This window comes from Ceratotherium simum, chromosome 35 (genome assembly GCF_057802395.1).
Source record: "Ceratotherium simum simum isolate JZ-2026a chromosome 35, ASM5780239v1, whole genome shotgun sequence".
Lineage (NCBI taxonomy): Eukaryota > Metazoa > Chordata > Mammalia > Perissodactyla > Rhinocerotidae > Ceratotherium > Ceratotherium simum.
This window is the reverse complement of record NC_141934.1, coordinates 3,938,353-3,956,364: the sequence shown is the minus strand read 5'-3', so window position 1 is coordinate 3,956,364 and position 18,012 is coordinate 3,938,353. Positions and strand designations below refer to the sequence as shown.

General features: G+C 42.4%; 1 protein-coding gene across 11 annotated transcripts in view; it reads left to right on the top strand.

Annotated features, from left to right (window-relative positions):
- The first annotated feature begins 395 nt into the window (after positions 1-395).
- The window catches only part of CABIN1 (calcineurin binding protein 1), a 156,286-nt gene continuing 138,669 nt past the window's right edge, over positions 396-18,012 (top strand). For 6 of the 11 annotated variants that reach the window (XM_087423859.1, XM_087423861.1, XM_087423867.1 and 3 more), the window contains exon 1: positions 594-835. The gene's annotated coding sequence lies outside the window, so the exon portion shown is untranslated. Of the gene's footprint in view, positions 452-593; positions 836-16,866; positions 16,947-18,012 lie in introns of those variants that run through there. The other 5 variants (XM_087423865.1, XM_087423864.1, XM_087423862.1 and 2 more) reach the window with 3 other exon arrangements.

Here is an 18,012-nt window from a genome sequence, read left to right as displayed (position 1 = left end):
AGACGACTCTTCCTCCCCGGGTTCCCTCTAAACGTTCCCCACGTTTCCACTGCCTTCAGAGCACCTGTCCCGCTTGTAACAACAATAACACAGCCCGTCATTCGGCGACTGCTCGGGGCCAGGCACCGAGCCCGACTCTTCACACGTATTACCAGCGGTGGAGCCGGGAGTCCGACCGCTCCGCGAGCCGGCGCTCCGAGGCCACAGCAGCGCGCGGACAGAGCGAAGACTCACGGAGGTTCAAGATGCGCTTCAGGCCGCTCGGCTCGGCGCCCGACGCCACCCGCAGGGGCCCAGCAGCCCGCCGGCCGGGCGGGCGAGCAGCGCGTGCGCCTCGCTGATTGGCTGGCGGAGCCGGCACCGCAGCCAATGGGAGCGCGCCTTGTTGTCAGGCGCGCAGCCGGCCGGCGCGGGGGACGGGGCGGTCGGGCCGTTGCCGTGGAGATGCCTGGTGAGTGCCGGGGAGCGTGGGGCGGGCGTACGCGCGGGTTGGGGGCGGCCCCCGGGAGGTGGGGCGCGACTCTGCGGAGCCGGGGCGGGGTGGGGGCGCGGGCCTGAGGGGCGGCCGGCGCTGGGGGATCCCCCGGCAGCCTCGGTGCGGCCGTCGCAGAAACCGAGGCCGGAGCGCGGGAGCGACGAGGCCGGGCCTCCAGGCCGCCCCGGGGGCCGCCTCACGGCTCTGCCGCCGCCCCGGGGGCCAGGACGGGCCCGGCCTCGGGAGTGGTCTCAGGGACCACAGCACGAGCCGCCAGTGATCCCGCGTCTGCCCGGGCCGAGCCCGGCGCTGACCCTTGACTCGCGTCCTTGCCCTTCACCTTCGCAGCAGCCCTGCGAGGTGAGTGTTGTGATGATCGCCCTTTACCGGGAGGGAACCGAGGCCGGGAGGTCTGGGGACTCGTCCAAAGTCACCCAGCTAACCGGGGGGCAGCCCGACTCCCGACGGCGGTCTTGACTGCGCTGCCTCCCGGGCCGGGGCGGGCCTGGCCAGGCGGAGCTTGCCGGCGCTCGCAGGTGTCTGCTCCAGCGGCTGGGGGCGCCACTTCAGTCTTGGGGCCTGGGTACGACAGGCCGTGGCCGTGGGACGGTCGGATCCCGGGCGGCCAGGGTGCCTTCCGTGTGGTTCATAAGCGTGGTTAGAACTGAAATATCCTTAGAGGGGGCTGCTTCAAGGGCCCGCAAACTTTTGTTGTAAATATAATAATAGAATAGTATTTTTTTTTTAAAGATTTTATTTATTTATTTTTTCCCTCCAAAGCCCCAGTAGATTGTTGTATGTCATAGCTGCACATCCTTCTAGTTACTGTATGTGGCACGAGGCCTCAGCATGGCCGGAGAAGCGGTGCGTCCTGTGCCCCGGGGATGCGAACCCCGGGCCGCCAGCAGCGGAGCCCGCGCACTTAACCGCTAAGCCACGGGGCTGGCCCGGGAATAGTGTTGTAATATGTTGTGAATATAATAAGTATAATCATACTTATAAGAGTAAGTATTTTAGGCTTTGTGGGCCAGACTCTGTGTACTCCACTCTGGTGTCAACTGTGGATACAGCCAAAGACAATACATAGGAGAGTGGCCATTTTCCAATAAAATTTTATTTATGGACACTGGAATTTGAATTTTATATAATTTTCATGTGTCACAAAGTTTCTCAACCACTTAAAAATGTAAAAACCATTCTTTGCTCCTGGGCTGTACAAAAACTGTGGGCTAATTAGCTTGTGGACGCCTGGTCTAGTTCAGAGCTTCCTACTCTGAGACTCGGAGAGGGGCATCTTAGAGCAAGTCAGCGGCACAGCCTGGTAGTGCCACCCTGAGCTGCAGACCTAGGCTTCCCGGCTCCGGGCCAGAGCACACAGGAGACGTCACGGCTCATCACTGGACCCGGGTATGAGATGCTCAGAGTGTGCTCTTCTTTATCGTGTGTTCTTAAGGCCGTGAAAACCATGCTCTGAGGAATTTGGAAACTTGTAAGATTGAACTCCTGAATGCGCTATTCTGAGAAAGTGCAACTGCTGGGCTGCGAGTCTGAGAAATGAGTAGATACTTTCTTATGTTTATGCAGTAGCTGCTTTTTTTTAAGCTCCTTTTAGTGGGTTTGTGGTTAACAATACAGATGTGGTCCCCATCCTCACATTGCTACAGATGATAAATACATAATCTCAAATGGTTATTTCTTTTTAGACTTTTTATTTTAAACTAATTTTAGATTTAGAGATTGCAGCAATAATACTGTGAGTTCCCATAGGTCACTCAACCTACTTCCCCTCAGGTTAACATCTTATATAATCATAGTATAATTATCAAGAACAGGAAAGTAACATTGGTACAATATTATTATCACACCTACAGACCTAGTTCGAATTTCACCTGTTTTTCCACCAGTGTTCTATTTTCATTCCGGGATCCTATCCAAGATCCCATATTGCATTAAGTCATTTCTCCTTAGTGCTTAACAGTTACGTGGTCTTTTCTTGTCTTGGCCTTCTACTTGTAAAGAGTAGTGATCAGTTATTTTGTCTAATATCCCTCAGTTTGGGTATGTCTGATGTTTTCTCATGAAAACATTGGAGTGACGTTATGTGTTTTTGGCCAGAACAACACAAACATGGTGTTCTTCTCAGTGCATCATATCGAGGAGTTGAAGATGATGTTGTGTCTTATTACTGGCGATATTTACCTTGATCACTTGATTCAGTTGGTGTTGCCAGGTTTCTACACTGTGAAGTCACTCTCTTTCCCTTTCCAGTCGGTAAGTGTCTTGGGGAGATACTTTGAGAGGATGCAAATTCCGGTTCTCACAGATTTACACTCACTGACCTTAGCATCCACCTGTGGATCTTTGTGTTGTTTGCCTAAAGGTAATTTCCTATTTCTCTCTCTCCTTTTACATTTATTAATTGAAATTCAATTGAAGGAAGAGCTATCCCTTCTCTCCTTTATTTATTTGATTATTATTTGTGTCAGGATGGACCCCATGGATATTCATTGTATTCTATGGGTCAAAATCTAATATTATCATCATTTTGTTGCTCACTGTTCCGGCTTTGGCTATTTAGGATCTCCTTGAGGTTAGCTGTGACAAACCCTCATCAATTTTTTGAGCACTTGCTTACTTTCTGGCACCGCAAGATGTTCCAGGCTCATTTTGTATTTTCTCTGCCCCAACCCTGGAATCACAGTTCTTTTTGTCTTTAGCCTTATAGTAGCCAGTCAGGCTGCTGTTTTCCACGGTTGCTTAGGTTAGTTCTTTTCTTCCTTATGCCCTTCAGTGTGGTTATGTTATTTGTAATACAGTAGGTTCATTGTTAGTATATTCCATTTGGGGTTCCCCCTAGATCTTAGTTGATTTTAATTGTTTACTTTTTGAGTGTGAAACATGACTGTGGTTCTGAGAGTCAGAGCCATACACAAAGGTGTTCTCAGAGCAGTGTCCCTCCTCCTCACCCTACCACCCTGTTCCATTCTCCCCTTCTTTTCACCCCTTTCCCACTCACCCCCTATAGCTAAGTGATCTCTTTAGAACCTGGATTATCCTCTCTGTGTTTCTTTTGCACAAATGAACAGATGGTCATGTATTTTCTTATATCCTCTTCTTTCTCATATGAAAGGCGGCATGCTATAGATAATTGTGTTTACTTTTTTCACTCAACAGTATGTCTTGAAAATCACCTCATATCTGTTCATAGAGATCCTATTCATTTTTAAAAACAGTTTTATGGATATATAATTTATAGACCATACAATCACCCATTTAAAGTGTACAACTCAGTGCTTTTTAGTATATTCACAGAGTTGTGCAAGCATCACCACAATCAATTTTAGAACATTTTTATCACCCCAACAAGAAACTCTGTGTCTATTAACAGTCACTGCCCATTTCCTCTTCTAGCCCTAGGCAACCACTAATCTACTTTCTGTCTGTATAAATTTGCCTGTTCTGGACATTTCATATAAATGGGATCATACAATATGTGGTCTGTGACTGGCTTCTTTTACTTGGCGTAATGTCTTTATGGTTCATCTATGTTGTCAGTAGTTCATTACTTTTTATGGCTAAATAATATTCTGTTGTATGGATATACCACATTTTATTTATCCATTCATCAGTTGATGGACATTTGAGTTGTTTCTACTTTTTGGTCATTCTGAATAATGCTGCTGTGAAATTCCCTCATGAATTTTTACAGCTGCATATTACTTCATTGTGTGGATGTACCATAGTTTATTCATTCACTGTACTATCTATGGCCATTTAGGTTGTTTCCAATATCGTGCGATTACAGACCGTTCTGCAGTGAATAACCCTGTGCATATGTGTTTTCATGTTGTTGGAGGTGAATGTTCAGTGTGGATTTCTAGAAGTGGAATGGCTGGGTTGAAAGGTTGTTACCTATTGTCAAATTCCCCTCAAGAGGGACTGTATTTGCATTCCCACCAACAATGTATGAGAATACTGCTTGTTTCCCTACAACCTCCCCAGCAGAGTGTGCTGTCCTACTTTCATTTTTGCCAGTGCGATAGGTGAAAAATGGTGTCTCAGTGCTGTTTTAATTTGCATTTCTCTAATTATGAGTGAGTTTGAACATTTTTTCATATGTTTTCATGTGTATGTCTTTTTTTGTGAATTGTCTGTTCATATCTTTTCCCTGTTTTTCTATCAGATTTTTGGGGGTTTTGTCCCTCGGGGTTTTTTTTCTCTTTTTTTAATCATGGTAAAATACACTTAACATGAAATGTACCATTTTAACTATTTTTAAATAGTTCTGTGGCATTAACCATATCCACACTGTTGTGCAGCCATCACCACCATCTACCTCCAGAACTGTTTTTCATCTTCCCAAACTAAAACTCTGTACCCATTAGACAATAACTCCCCATTCTTCTTTCCCTGCAGCCCTTGGCAACCGCCATTCTGCTCTCTGTCTCTATGAATTTGCCTGTTGTAGGTACCCCATATAAATGGAATCATATAGTATTTTTCCTTTTGTGGCTAGCTTATTTCATAAGCTTATCATAATGTCTTCAAGATTCGTCCATGTTGTAGCATGTGTCAGAAAGTCCTTTTTAAGGCTGAATGATATTCCATTGTATGAATACAGCACATTTTGTTTATCCATTCGTCTGTCAATGGACACTGGGCTTGCTTCCACCTTTTGGCTATTGTGAATAATGCTGTGTCCCTTCGTTTTTAAGAGCTCTTTGTGTGTTAGAAATATTAGCCCTGTGTCTGTGGTATATGGTTGCAGGTATTTTCTCCCAAATGATCAGTTGTCTTTTGACTTCTGATTTTTTTTTGTCGTGCAAAATTTTAAAAATTTTTATGTAGTTAAATTTATTAATCTTTTCTTTCACTGCCTCTGGATTTTGAATCATAGCGAGAAAGACTTTCCCTATACCAAAGTTAAAAAGAAATTCATTCATGTTTTCTTTTAGTACTTGTATAGATTAATTTTTTCATTTAGATCTTTAATCTACTTGGAGTTTATTTATGTATATGGTGTGAGGTATGGATCTAATTTTATCTTTTTCCAAATGGCTACTAATTTGTCCCAACACCACCTGTTACAAAGTTCATCTTGATTCCAGTGATTTGAGATGCCACCTTTGCCATATTTTAAATTTCCACATATACTTGAGTCTAATTCTGGACCAATTCTCTCTGTCTATGCATGTACCAGTACCGCTGTTTTAATTATTAAGGCTCTATATGGTATGTTTTAATGTCCGGTCGGGCTCATCCCCTCTTGTAGCTTTTCTTTTTCACTGTTTTCCTAGCTATTCTTACATTTTTGTCTGTCTATATGAAATTTAGTGTCATCTTGTCTAGTGTCTTGTTGGTATTTTTATTGGGATTGCATTGAATTCATAAATTAAGTTAGGGAGAACTGACATCTTGATAATGTTGAGTCCTGTCCAAGAACAGAGGATGTCTTTCTACTTGTTCAAGTTTACGTTAGTATCTTTCAGTAGCGTTTTTAAATTTTCCTTGCGTAGGTTGCACATTTCTGTTAACTTGATTCCTAAGTGCTTAATTATTTTGTTGCTATTGCAAATGGTATTTTTCTCACCATAATGTCTTCTCTTTGTGTATGTGAAGGCTGTTGATTTTCGTATGTTAATTTTATATTGTGTTACTTGACTGAGTTCTTTTATTATTGTTTTATCATTGATTTTGGGGTTTTCCAGGTACTCTATCATATTATCTGCAGTTATGCTAGTTTTACTTCTTCATTACCCGTTCTTATTCCTCTAATTGGTGTCCCTTTTCTAACTGCAGTGCTAATACTCCTAGTACAGTGGTGGGTAGTAGCAGACATGATGGGTAACTTACTTTGTTGCTGATATTAATGGAAATACCTCTAGTGTTTCTCCAGTAAATAAGATTTTGGTTTTAGGACTAAGGTATATATATTTTACCTTGTTGAGAAAGTATCCCTCAATTTCTGTTTTCTTGGGTGTCAGAGGCTTTCTCTTCTACGGAGATAATCATGTGATTTTTTTGCTCCTTAAATGATTTCATTGTATTTTCACATGTGTGATATGTGTTTTCATTGTTAGTATTTCTTCAGATTTCTCCAATTTTAGTTGCATTTCCTTTCACCCAGAAGTTGTTTAATAGGAGATTCTTAAATTTTTAGATAGAAGGACCTTTCTTTTGCTGTTGGTGATGATGGTGTTAGTAAATTCTAGATTTAATGTATTGTGTTCAGGGAGTGTTGTTTTTAATATTTTTCCTTTATAGAAGGTGTTTTCTTTGTGAACTAATACACGATCAGTTTTTTTGTGGATTTGCTGTGAGCACTGGAGAAGAACACGTAGACTTTCTTAGCAGGGTGTAGTTTGATACACATCCCTAAGTTCTGCTCTATTTGTTTTCTTGTTCAGATCTTCTGTCTCCTTATTTTTTCTCCACTTGATCTGTCTTGTACTGAGGGTGGCAAATGAAAGTCTCTTATTACTGTGTTTCTGTCTATGTGTCCTTGCATCTCTTGTGGTATTTGCTTCTTAAAATTGGATGCTCTATTATTTGGTGTATATGAAGTGTTATCGGTGTGAATTGCCCCTTTTGTCACATTTCATACTTTTGGGCTTGAATTATACTTTGTCTGATAGCTAGATCGCTCCCCTGCACTCTTTTAAAATATTGTATTTATTTTTATTAAAATATTTTTATATTTATTAAATTTAATTTAATAAGTTAAATTATTTGACCTTTTTTGGGGTGTAGAGTTCTATGACTTTTAACACGTGTATAGATTTGTGTAACCAGTACCACAATCAAGGTACAGAACAGTTCTATCACACCCCAGAATACCCCTATGCTACCCCATCATAGACACTGTTCCCTACCCCTGGCCACCACTGACGTGTTCTCTTTCACTATAGTTTTGTCTTTTCAAGAATGTCATGTAAATGGAATCATACAGTATGGAACCTTTGGAGACTGGCTTCTTTCGCTCAGCAAAACACCTTTGAGATTTATCCAAGTTGTTACGTGTATCAATTGTTGGTTCCTTTTATTTTTTTTTTGTGGGGAAGATCAACCCTGAGCTAACATCCGTGCCCATCTTCCTCCACTTTGTGTGGGACACCGCCACAGCATGGCCTGACAAGCGGTGCGTCGGTGTGCGCCGGGGATCCGAACCCCGGCCGCCAGCAGCGGAGTGCACGCACTTAACCGCTAAGCCACGGGGCCGGCCCCTGTCGGTTCCTTTTAATTGGTAGTACTATTCCATTGTATTAGCTGTATTCTTTTTTTTTTTTGCTGAGGAAGAGTCTCCCTGAGCTAACATCTGTTGCCGATCTTTCTCTATTTTATATGTGAACTGATGTCAGAGCATGGCTACTGGTAGACAAGCGGTGTAGGTCTGCACCTGGGAACCAAACCCTGGCCGCCAAAGCAGAGCGCACTGAACTTAACCACTAGGCCACCAGGGCTGGCCCATGTAAGCGGTATTCTTACTGAGCAGTTTTCCTTTATATGATATATCACAACAGTTTATCCATTCACCTGTTGAAGGATATTTGGTGTGTTTGCACTTTTTGATGATTTGAATGGAGCTGCTATAAACATTTATATATAAGTTTTGTGTGAACATTTCTCTGGGGTAGGATAGGAGTGAGGTTGTTGTGTCGTACGGTAAGTGTAAGTTGAACTTTATAAGAAGCTATTTTCCAGCGTGGCTGTACCATTTCCCATTCCTGTCAGCAGTGTATTAGAGTTCCAGTTGCTCTGTATCCTCACTGGGACTTGGCATTATCAATTTTTTAAACAGTGTGGCCATTCTAATAGGTGTGTAACAGTAGCTCATCCTGTTTTTTTGTTTCTTCTTTTTGTGAGGAAGATCAGCCCTGTGCTAACATCTGCCAATCCTCCTCTTTTTTTGTTGAGGAAGACTGGTCCTGGGCTAACATCTGTGCCCATCTTCCTCCACTTTATATGGGATGCTGCCACAGCATGGCTTGACAAGTGGTGCGTCGGTGCATGCCCGGGATCTGAACTGGCGAACCACGGGCCGCCGCAGCGGAGCACGCGCACTTAACCGCTCACGCCACCAGGCTGGCCCCTCATCCTGGTTTTAATTTGCATTTCCCTGATGACTAGTGATGTTGAACATCTTTTCATGAACTTCCTCGCAATCTATATATGTTCTTTGGTGAGGTGTCTGTTAAAGTCTTTTGTTCATTTTTAGTTGGTATTTTTTAAAATTGTGGCAAAATATAGACAACATAAAATTTGCCATTTCAGGGCCGGCCCCGTGGCTTAGCGGTTAAGTGCGCGCGCTCTGCTGCTGGTGGCCCGGGTTCGGATCCCTGGCCGCGCCCCGACGCACTGCTTCTCCCGCCATGCTGAGGCCACGTCCCACATACAGCAACTAGAAGGATGTGCAACTATGACATACGACTATCTACTGGGACTTCGGGGGGGAAAAAAAAAGGAGGAGGATTGGCAATAGATGTTAGCTCAGAGCTGGTCTTCCTCAGCAAAAAGAGGAGGATTAGCATGGATGTTAGCTCAGGGCTGATCTTCCTCACAAAAAAAAAATAAGAAAATAAAAAAAAATTTACTATTTCAACCATTTAAAAAAAAAATTGGGTGGCATTAAATACATTCAAAATATTCTGTAACCATCACCACTATTTCAGGAATTTTTCATCATCCCAAACAGAAACTGTACCCATTTGGCAGTAACTCCCAAATCCCTCTTTCTCCCAGCTCCTGGTAACCACCATTCTACTTTCTGTCTCTATGAATTTGCCAATTCTAGGTGCCTCATGTAAGTGGAATCATACAGTGTTTGCCCTTTTGTGACTGGCTTATTTCACTTAGGATAATGTTGTGAAGGCTCATTCACGTTGTAGCATGTGTCAGAATTTCCTTCCTTTGTAAGGCTGAATAATGTTCCATTGTATGTGGATACCACATTTTGCTTATCCATTCATCTGTCAGTGGACACTTGGGTTGCTTCTACATTTTAGCTGTTGTGAATAGTGCTGCTGTGAACATGGGTGTACAAATATCTCTTTGAGACCCTGCTTTCTATTCCTTTGTATATACCCAGAAGTGGAATTGCTGGGTCATATGGTCATACTATTTTCTGCAGCGGCTGCACCGTTTTATATTCCCACCAGCAATGCACAGGGGTTCCAACTTCTCCACATCCTTGCTAACACTCGTTATTTTCTGTGTGTGTGTTTTTTAAAAATAATAGTCTAGATGCAGAGTTTTAATGCTATAGTTTCTACTTTTCTCTCTCTCTCTTTTTGTTTTCATATTGTATGGTGGTCACAATGTCCATCAAGGCATAGCTTATGGTGAAGCAGCAGTTTCCAGACTTAATCAGCAGCATTCTTTTTTTCTAAATGTAGGACCCAGGAGATAAAATAGCTATCAGCCCAGGCGAGGTTTGAGTCTTCCTTGTCTGTGAAAAGACTGTACTTCCTTCTTTGTGAGAACCCTTGGAGAACTCAGAGCCCATGTAGAGCCCAAGCTCGAAGTCATTGCTGTAAACTCTGCTGGCAGTACTAACGGTCATTTTATTCTATGTAAATGGAGCACGTGTTCAGTCTGTCTGCCAAGGCTCATTCTTACTGCCTGCCGGGCCCTTTCAGGGCCTTGTGTCAGCCTCTCAGATGGGACTTTTTCTGGCTTCTCCCTCTGCCGTCTCTGGCTTGTTTGGTGGTGCCACCTCCCCGTCCCAGCCCCTCAGGCCAGAACCCTTGGTGTTATCCGGAACCTCTGCTGCTCCCTCCAGTCTCCCAGGTGCCGAGTTCTGTGAGTCTACCTCCAGGAGTGTGTCCCCTCCATCCCCACTGCCACTGCCCCATCCAGGCTCCCGGCATCTCTTTGTTTACTAATAGCACATAATTCAGATACCATACAGTTCATCTCTGTAAGCTGTACAATTCAGTGGTTTTTAGTGTATTCAAAGAGTTGTCTAACCATCACGATAGTCAATTTTATTTTATTTTATTTTATTTATTTATTTTTTTGTTTATTGCAGTAACATTGGTTTATAACATTGTATAAATTTCAGGTGTACATCATTATACTTCTATTTCTGCATAGATTACATCATGTTCACCACCCAAATACTAATTACAACCCATCACCACACACTTGTGCCGAATTATCCCTTTCGCCCTCCTCCCTCCCCCCTTCCCCTCTGGTAACCACCAATCCAATCTCTGTCTCTATGTGTTTGTTTATTGTTGTTATTATCTACTACTTAATGAAGGAAATCACACGGTATTTGACCTTCTCCCTCTGACTTATTTCACTTTGCATAATACCCTCAATGTCCATCCATGTTGTCACAGATGGCTGGATTTCATCGTTTCTTATGGCTGAGTAGTATTCCATTGTGTGTATATACCACATCTTCTTTATCCATTCGTCCCTTGATGGGCACTTAGGTTGCTTCCAAGTCTTGGCTATTGTGAATAAGGCTGCAGTGAATACAGGGGTGCATGTATCTTTATGCATTGGTGTTTTCAAGTTCTTTGGATAAATACCCAGCAGTGGAATAGCTGGGTCATATGGTAGTTCTATCCTTGATTTTTTGAGGAATCTCCATACTGTTTTCCATAGTGGCTGCACCAGTTTGCACTCCCACCAGCAGCGTATGAGACTTCCCTTCTCTCCACATCCTCTCCAACACATGTTGTTTCCTGTCTTGTTAATTATAGCCATTCTGATGGGCGTGAGGTGATATCTCATTGTAGTTTTGATTTGCATTTCCCTGATAGTTAATGATTTTGAACATCTTTTCATGTGTCTGTTGCCTATCTGTATATCTTCTTTGGAGAAATGTCTGTTCAGGTCTTTTGCCTATTTTTTAATTGGGTTGGTAGTTTTTTTCTTGTTGAGATGCATGAGTTCTTTATATATTTTGGAGATTAATCCCTTATCAGATGTATGGTTTGTAAATATCTTCTCCCAGTTGTTAGGTTGTCTTTTCGTTTTGTTGATAGTTTCCTTTGCTGTGCAGAAGCTTTTTAGTTTGATGTAGTCCCATTTGTTTATTTTTTCTGTTGTTTCTCTTGCCTGGTCAGACATGGTGCTTGAAAATATGTTGCTAAGACCGATGTCGAAGAGCGTACTGCCTGTGTTTTCTTCTAGAAGTTTCATAGTTTCAGGTCTTACATTCAAGTCTTTAATCCATTTGGAGTTAATTTTTGTGTATGGTGTAAGGTAAGGGTTTACTTTCATTTTTTTGCATGTGGCTATCCAGTTTTCCCAACACCATTTGTTGAAGAGACTTTCTTTTCTCCATTGTATGCTCTTGGCTCCTTTGTCAAAGATTAGCTGTCCATAGATGTGTGGGTTTATTTCTGGGCTTTCGATTGTATTCCATTGATCTGTGTGTCTGTTTTTGTGCCAGTACCATGCTGTTTTGATTACTATAGCTTTGTAGTATATTTTGAAATCAGGGAGTGTGATACCTCCAGCTTTGTTCTTTTTTCTCAGGATTCCTTTAGCTATTCGGGTTCTTTTGTTGTTCCATATAAATTTTAGGATTCTTTGTTCTATTTCTGTGAAAAATGTTGTTGGAACTTTGATAGGGATTGCATTGAATCTATGGATGGCTTTAGGAAGTATGGACATCTTAACTATGTTAATTCTTCCAATCCAAGAGCACGGAATATCTTTCCATTTCTTTGTGTCTTCTTCAATTTCTTTCAGAAATGTTTTATAGTTTTCGGTGTACAGCTCTTTCACCTCTTTGGTTAAGTTTATTCCTAGGTATTTTATTCTTTTTGTTGTAGTTGTAAATGGGATGGTATTCTTAATTTCTCTTTCTGCTACTTCGTTGTTAGTGTATAGAAATGCAACTGATTTTTGTATGTTGATCTTGTATCCTGCAACTTTACCATATTCGTTTATTACTTCTAAAAGTTTTCTGGTGGATTCTTTAGGGTTTTCTATATATAAAATCATGTCATCTGCAAATAGTGAGAGTTTCACTTCTTCCTTTCCAATTTGGATCCCTTTTATTTCTTTCTCTTGCCTGATTGCTCTGGCTAGGACTTCCAGTACTATGTTAAATAGGAGTGGTGACAGTGGACATCCTTGTCTGGTTCCTGTTCTTAGGGGGATAGCTTTCAGTTTTTCACCATTGAGGATGATATTAGCTGTGGGTTTGTCATATATGGTCTTTATTATGTTGAGGTACTTTCCTTCTATACCCATTTTATTCAGAGTTTTTATCATAAATGGATGCTGTATCTTGTCAAATGCTTTCTCTGCATCTATTGAGATGATCATGTGATTTTTATTCTTCATTTTATTAAAGTGGTGTGTCACATTGATTGATTTGCAAATGTTAAACCATCCCTGCATACCTGGAATAAATCCGACTTGATCATGGTGTATAATCTTTTTAATGTATTGTTGTATGCGATTTGCTAGTATTTTGTTGAGGATTTTTGCATCGATGTTCATCAGTGATATTGGCCTGTAATTTCCTTTTTTTTGTGTTGTCTTTGTCTGGTTTTGGTATCAGGGTAATGTCGGCTTTGTAGAATGAGTTAGGGAGCTTCCCCCCCTCCTCAATTTTTTGGAAGAGTTTGAGAAGGATAGGTATTAAGTCTTCTTTGAATGTTTGGTAGAATTCACCAAGGAAGCTGTCTGGTCCTGGACTTTTATTTTTGGGGAGGTTTTTGATTACTGTTTCGATCTCCTTACTGGTGATTGGTCTATTCAAATTCTCTACTTCTTCTTGATCCAGTTTTGGAAGGTTGTATGATTCTAAGAATTTATGCAGTTTCTTCCAGATTGTCAAATTGGTTGGCATATAGCTTTTCGTAGTAGTCTCTTATAATCTTTTGTATTTCTGAGGTGTCTGTTATAATTTCTCCTCTTTCATTTCTGATTTTACTTATTTGTGCCTTCTCTCTTTTTTTCTTGGTGAGTCTAGCTAAAGGTTTGTCAATTTTGTTTATCTTTTCAAAGAACCAGCTCTTGGTTTTATTAATTTTCTATTTTTTTGGTCTCTATTTCATTTATTTCTGCTCTGATTTTTATTATTTCCCTTCTTCCACTGATTTTGGGCTTTGTTTGTTCTTCTTTTTCCAGTTCCTTTAGGTGCATTGTTAGATTGTTTATTTGAGATTTTTCTTGTTTGTTGAGATAGGCCTGTATTGCTATAAACTTCCCTCTTAGAACCGCTTTTGCTGTATCCCATAAATTCTGGCTTGTCGTATTTTCATTTTCATTTGTCTCCAGGTATTTTTTTATTTCTTCTTTGATTTCTTTGTTGACCCAGTCGTTGTTCAGTAGCATTTTGTTTAATCTCCTTGTATTTGTGGCTTTTCTGATTTTCTTCCTATAGTTGATTTCTAGTTTCATACCGTTGTGGTCAGAAAAGATGCTTGGTATTATTTCAATCTTCTTAAATTTATGGAGACTTGTTTTGTGGCCTAATATGTGATCAATCCTGGAGAATGTTCCATGTGCATTTGAAAAGAACATGTATTCTTTGGTTTTTGGATGGAATGCTCTGTATATATCTACTAGGTCCATCTGTTCTAGTGTGTCATTTAAGGCCAATGTTTCCTTATTGATCTTCTGTTTGGATGATCTATCCGTTGGTGTAAGTGGAGTGTTAAAGTCCCCTACTATTATTGTGTTACTGTCTATTTCTCTTTTTATGTCTGTTAATAATTGCTTTATATATTTAGGTGCACCTACATTGGGTGTGTAGATATTTACAAGTGTTATATCCTCTTGTTGGATTGTTCCCTTGATCATTATGTAATGCCCTTCTTTGTCTCTTTTTACAGTTTTTGTTTTAAAGTCTATTTTGTCTGATATGAATACTGCTACCCCAGCTTTCTTTTCATTGCCATTTGCATGGAGTATCTTTTTCCATCCCTTCACTTTCAGTTTGTGAGTGTCTTTAGGTCTGAAGTGTGTCTCTTGTATGCAGCATATATATGGGTCTTGTTTTTTTATCCAATCAGCCACCCTATGCCTTTTAATTGGAGCATTTAGTCCATTGACGTTTAAAGTAGCTATTGATAAGTATGTACTTTCTGCCATTTTTTAACTTTTTTTTTTCTCAGTGTTTTAGTAGTCCTTCTCTGTTCCTTTCTTCTTCTATACAGAATTGCTGGTCTCTTTAGTTTGATCTCTGTCTGAAAGCTCTACTCTTTAACTCCCCTCCTCCCTCCTTTTATGTTTTTGATATCATATCCAGCCTCTTTTTTGTGCATTTGTATCCATTACCCTCTCATCATGGAAATAGATAATTTTTCTTATTTGTGGTCTTCTCTTTTCCCCTTAACTCAGTCCCTTTAACATTTCTTGTAGCACAGGTTTCTTGGTGACAAACTCCTTTAATTTTTGCTTGTCTGGGAAATTTTTGATCTCTCCTTCCATTTTGAATGATAACCTTGCTGGGTAGAGTATTCTTTTTCTTTTTTTTTTTTTTTTGTGAGGAGGAGCAGCCCTGAGCTAACATCCAATGCCAATCCTCCTCTTTTTTTGCTGAGGAAGACTGGCCCTGGGCTAACATCCATGCTCATCTTCCTCTACTTTATATGGGACGCCGCCACAGCATGGCTTAACAAGCAGTGTGTCGGTGCGCACCCGGGATCCGAACCGGCGAACCCCGGGCCGCCGCAGCGGAATGTGCGCACCCAACCACTTGCGCCACCGGGCTGGCCCCTGGGTAGAGTATTCTTGGTTGTAAGTTTTTTCCTTTTAGCACTTTAAATATATCATGCCACTCTCTTCTAGCCTGTAAGGTTTCTGCTGAGAAGTCAGCTGATAGCCTTACGGGGTTTCCTTTGTATGTAACTTGACTTTCTCTTGCGGCTTTTAGGATTCTCACTTTATCTTTAAATCTGGGCATTTTGATTATGATGTGTCTTGGTGTGGACCTCTTTGGGTTTATCTTATTTGGGGTTCTCTGTGATTCCTGTACCTGGATGTCTGTTTCCTTCCTTAGGTTAGGGAAGTTTTCATCTATTATTTCTTCAAATAGATTCTTTGCCCCTTTGTCTCGCTCTTCTCCTTCCGGGACACCTATAATACGGATGTTAGTGTGCTTGATGTTGTCCCAGAGGTCCCTTAGACTGTCCTCACTCTTTTTTATTCTTTCCTCTTTTACCTGTTCAGCTTGGGTAATTTCTTCTAGTCTTTCGTCCAGGTCACAGATCCGTTCTTCTGTATCCTCTATTCTGCTTTTGAGTCCCTCTAGTGAATTTTTCATTTCCAGTATTGTATTCTTCATATCTGATTGGTTCTTTTTTATATCTTCCATTTCTTTGTTGCCATTCTGAGTTCATCTATTCTTCTCCCCAGATCAGTGAGCATCCTTAATACTCTTTGTTTGAACTCTCCGTCAGGTAGGTTGCTCATTTCTGTTTCACTTAGTTCGTTTTCTGGGGTTTTGTCCTGTTCCCTTACTTGGAATGTATTCCTTTGCCTCCTCATTTTGCCTCTTTCCCTGTGCTTGTGTCTACGTATTAGGTAGGTCAGCTACGTCTCCTGCTCTTGGATAGGTGACATTATGTAAGTGATGGCTTAGGAGGCCTGCAGTGTGCTTCCCTCAGTTCTCAATGTTCCAGGGGTGACCCCTATGTGGGCTACGTGTGTCCTTCTGTTGTGGCCTGTTTGCTCTCCCTGTAGGCGCCCAGGGAGACCGAGTTATGTTCCTGGCCAGCTGTTGTAATGCTCAGTTGCTTGTAGTTGTTGTGGGCCCTTCAGTCTCTTTATCAGGTGTGGGGAGCCCCAGCATAGTTGGCTGCAAGTTCTAATAGCACATTTGTGTTGCAGTATTTCTTTTAAGTGAGTAGGCCACCAGCGTGGCAGGTTGTTAGGCTCAGGGCCTTACAATTGCTATAAGCCTCCAGCCTTTAGGTCTCTTGTCAGCTCTCTGAGGATTGCAGCTGGGTGGGGCTGGCCTCAGGCATGGGAGCACCCAATTGTTTCAGGCTTTGGAAGGTGGGGCAAAGCCCCTGTGTGGGTCTTTGAGAAGCACAAGTCTTCTGCAGCTGACGAGCCCTGCCACCCACAGATCCACACACACAGTCAACACAGTCCTGCCCCGTGTGCGCGCCCCGACCTCCCGATGCGGCCCCAGTCTCTCCACGGCGGGAGCCCCACACTCTCCACCCGCTCCTTGTGCACGCCCTGCCCCACTGAAGTGGGCTCAGTTACCAGGCTGCAGAGAATCCAGTTACCAATCTATGCAGGCCCACAAGTTGCCTGAGGGCTTGTTGTTGGGTGGGGCCAGTCTCTAGGGTGGGCTGCCTGCCCTGGCTGAGCTGGATTAAATCATCTAGCGGGTGGGGCAGACCCTGGGCTAGCAGGCCTCAGGGAGAACTCCAATGGCGTCTGTGTCAGTACGCCCACACCAGGCCACAACAATGGCCGCCGCCAATGTCCCAGTCCCTGGAGAGGTCTCACCTCTCACCGAGATGCACTCAGGGCCTATCAGGTGAGTCCCTTTTCACCACAGCACTGTGCACCTTTCTTTCTGGTGATTTTAGGTTGCTTTCTGAAACGGGTGAGTTTGCGCGTGGGCCCTTTAAGAGCCGGTTTTTACTTTCTTTGTGAACCAGCTTTTCTGGGGGTGCTCCCCAATGTTTTAGTGGCAGGCAAAGTCAGATATTATGACACTCGTCTCGATTGTGCTGGGTCCACAAAATGCCCACAGCGGGGGCGCTCCCCGGCTCAGGGCCCCGCTCCTCCTGGGAGGGCTGCGTACCTTTGGGCTGCCCCCGGGCGGCCGTGAGGAGCTGCGGCTTGTGAAGGCGGTGTTTTTCCTCTCCAGAAGGGAGTTTCTGCCTCTTTTAACTCAGTTAGGATTGTCCGTTGTTGCAGGAGTTCCTCTTATCCAGATTTCAGTTCTGTCTCGGGTAATTTTTCCACGAGTAGTTGTAAATTGGCTGTGTCCACGGGAGGAGGTGAGTTCCAAGTCTGCCTATGCCGCCATCTTGACTTCCTCCGCCCCATAGTCAATTTTAAAACATTTTCCTCACCCCAGAAAGAAACTCTGTGCCTATTAGTAACGTCACTCCCCATTTGTCCGTCTCCCGCAGCCCACTATCTATTTTCTATTTCTATAGATTTGCTTATTCTGAACATTTCATATAAATGGAAGCAGACAATATGTGGCCTTTTGTGACTGGCTTCTTTCATTTAGCATGTTTTCAAAGTTCAGCTATGTTGTAGCATGTATCAGTACTTTAGTCTGTTTTACGACTGAATAACAATCTGTTGTATGGATATACCACATTTTATTTATCCATTCATCAGTTGATGGACACTTGGGTTGCCTCCACCTTTAAACTGTTATGAATAATGCTGCTATGAACATTCGTGAACAACTCTCGGTGTGGACACACATTTTCATTTCTCTTGGGTAGATACCTAGGAGTGGAATTTCTGGCTCATATGGTAACTGTGTTGCACATTTTGTGCAACTGCCGGACTAGTTGCCACAGTGGCTGCACCATTTTACATTCCCATTACTAGTGTATGAGGTTCTGATTTCTCCATAT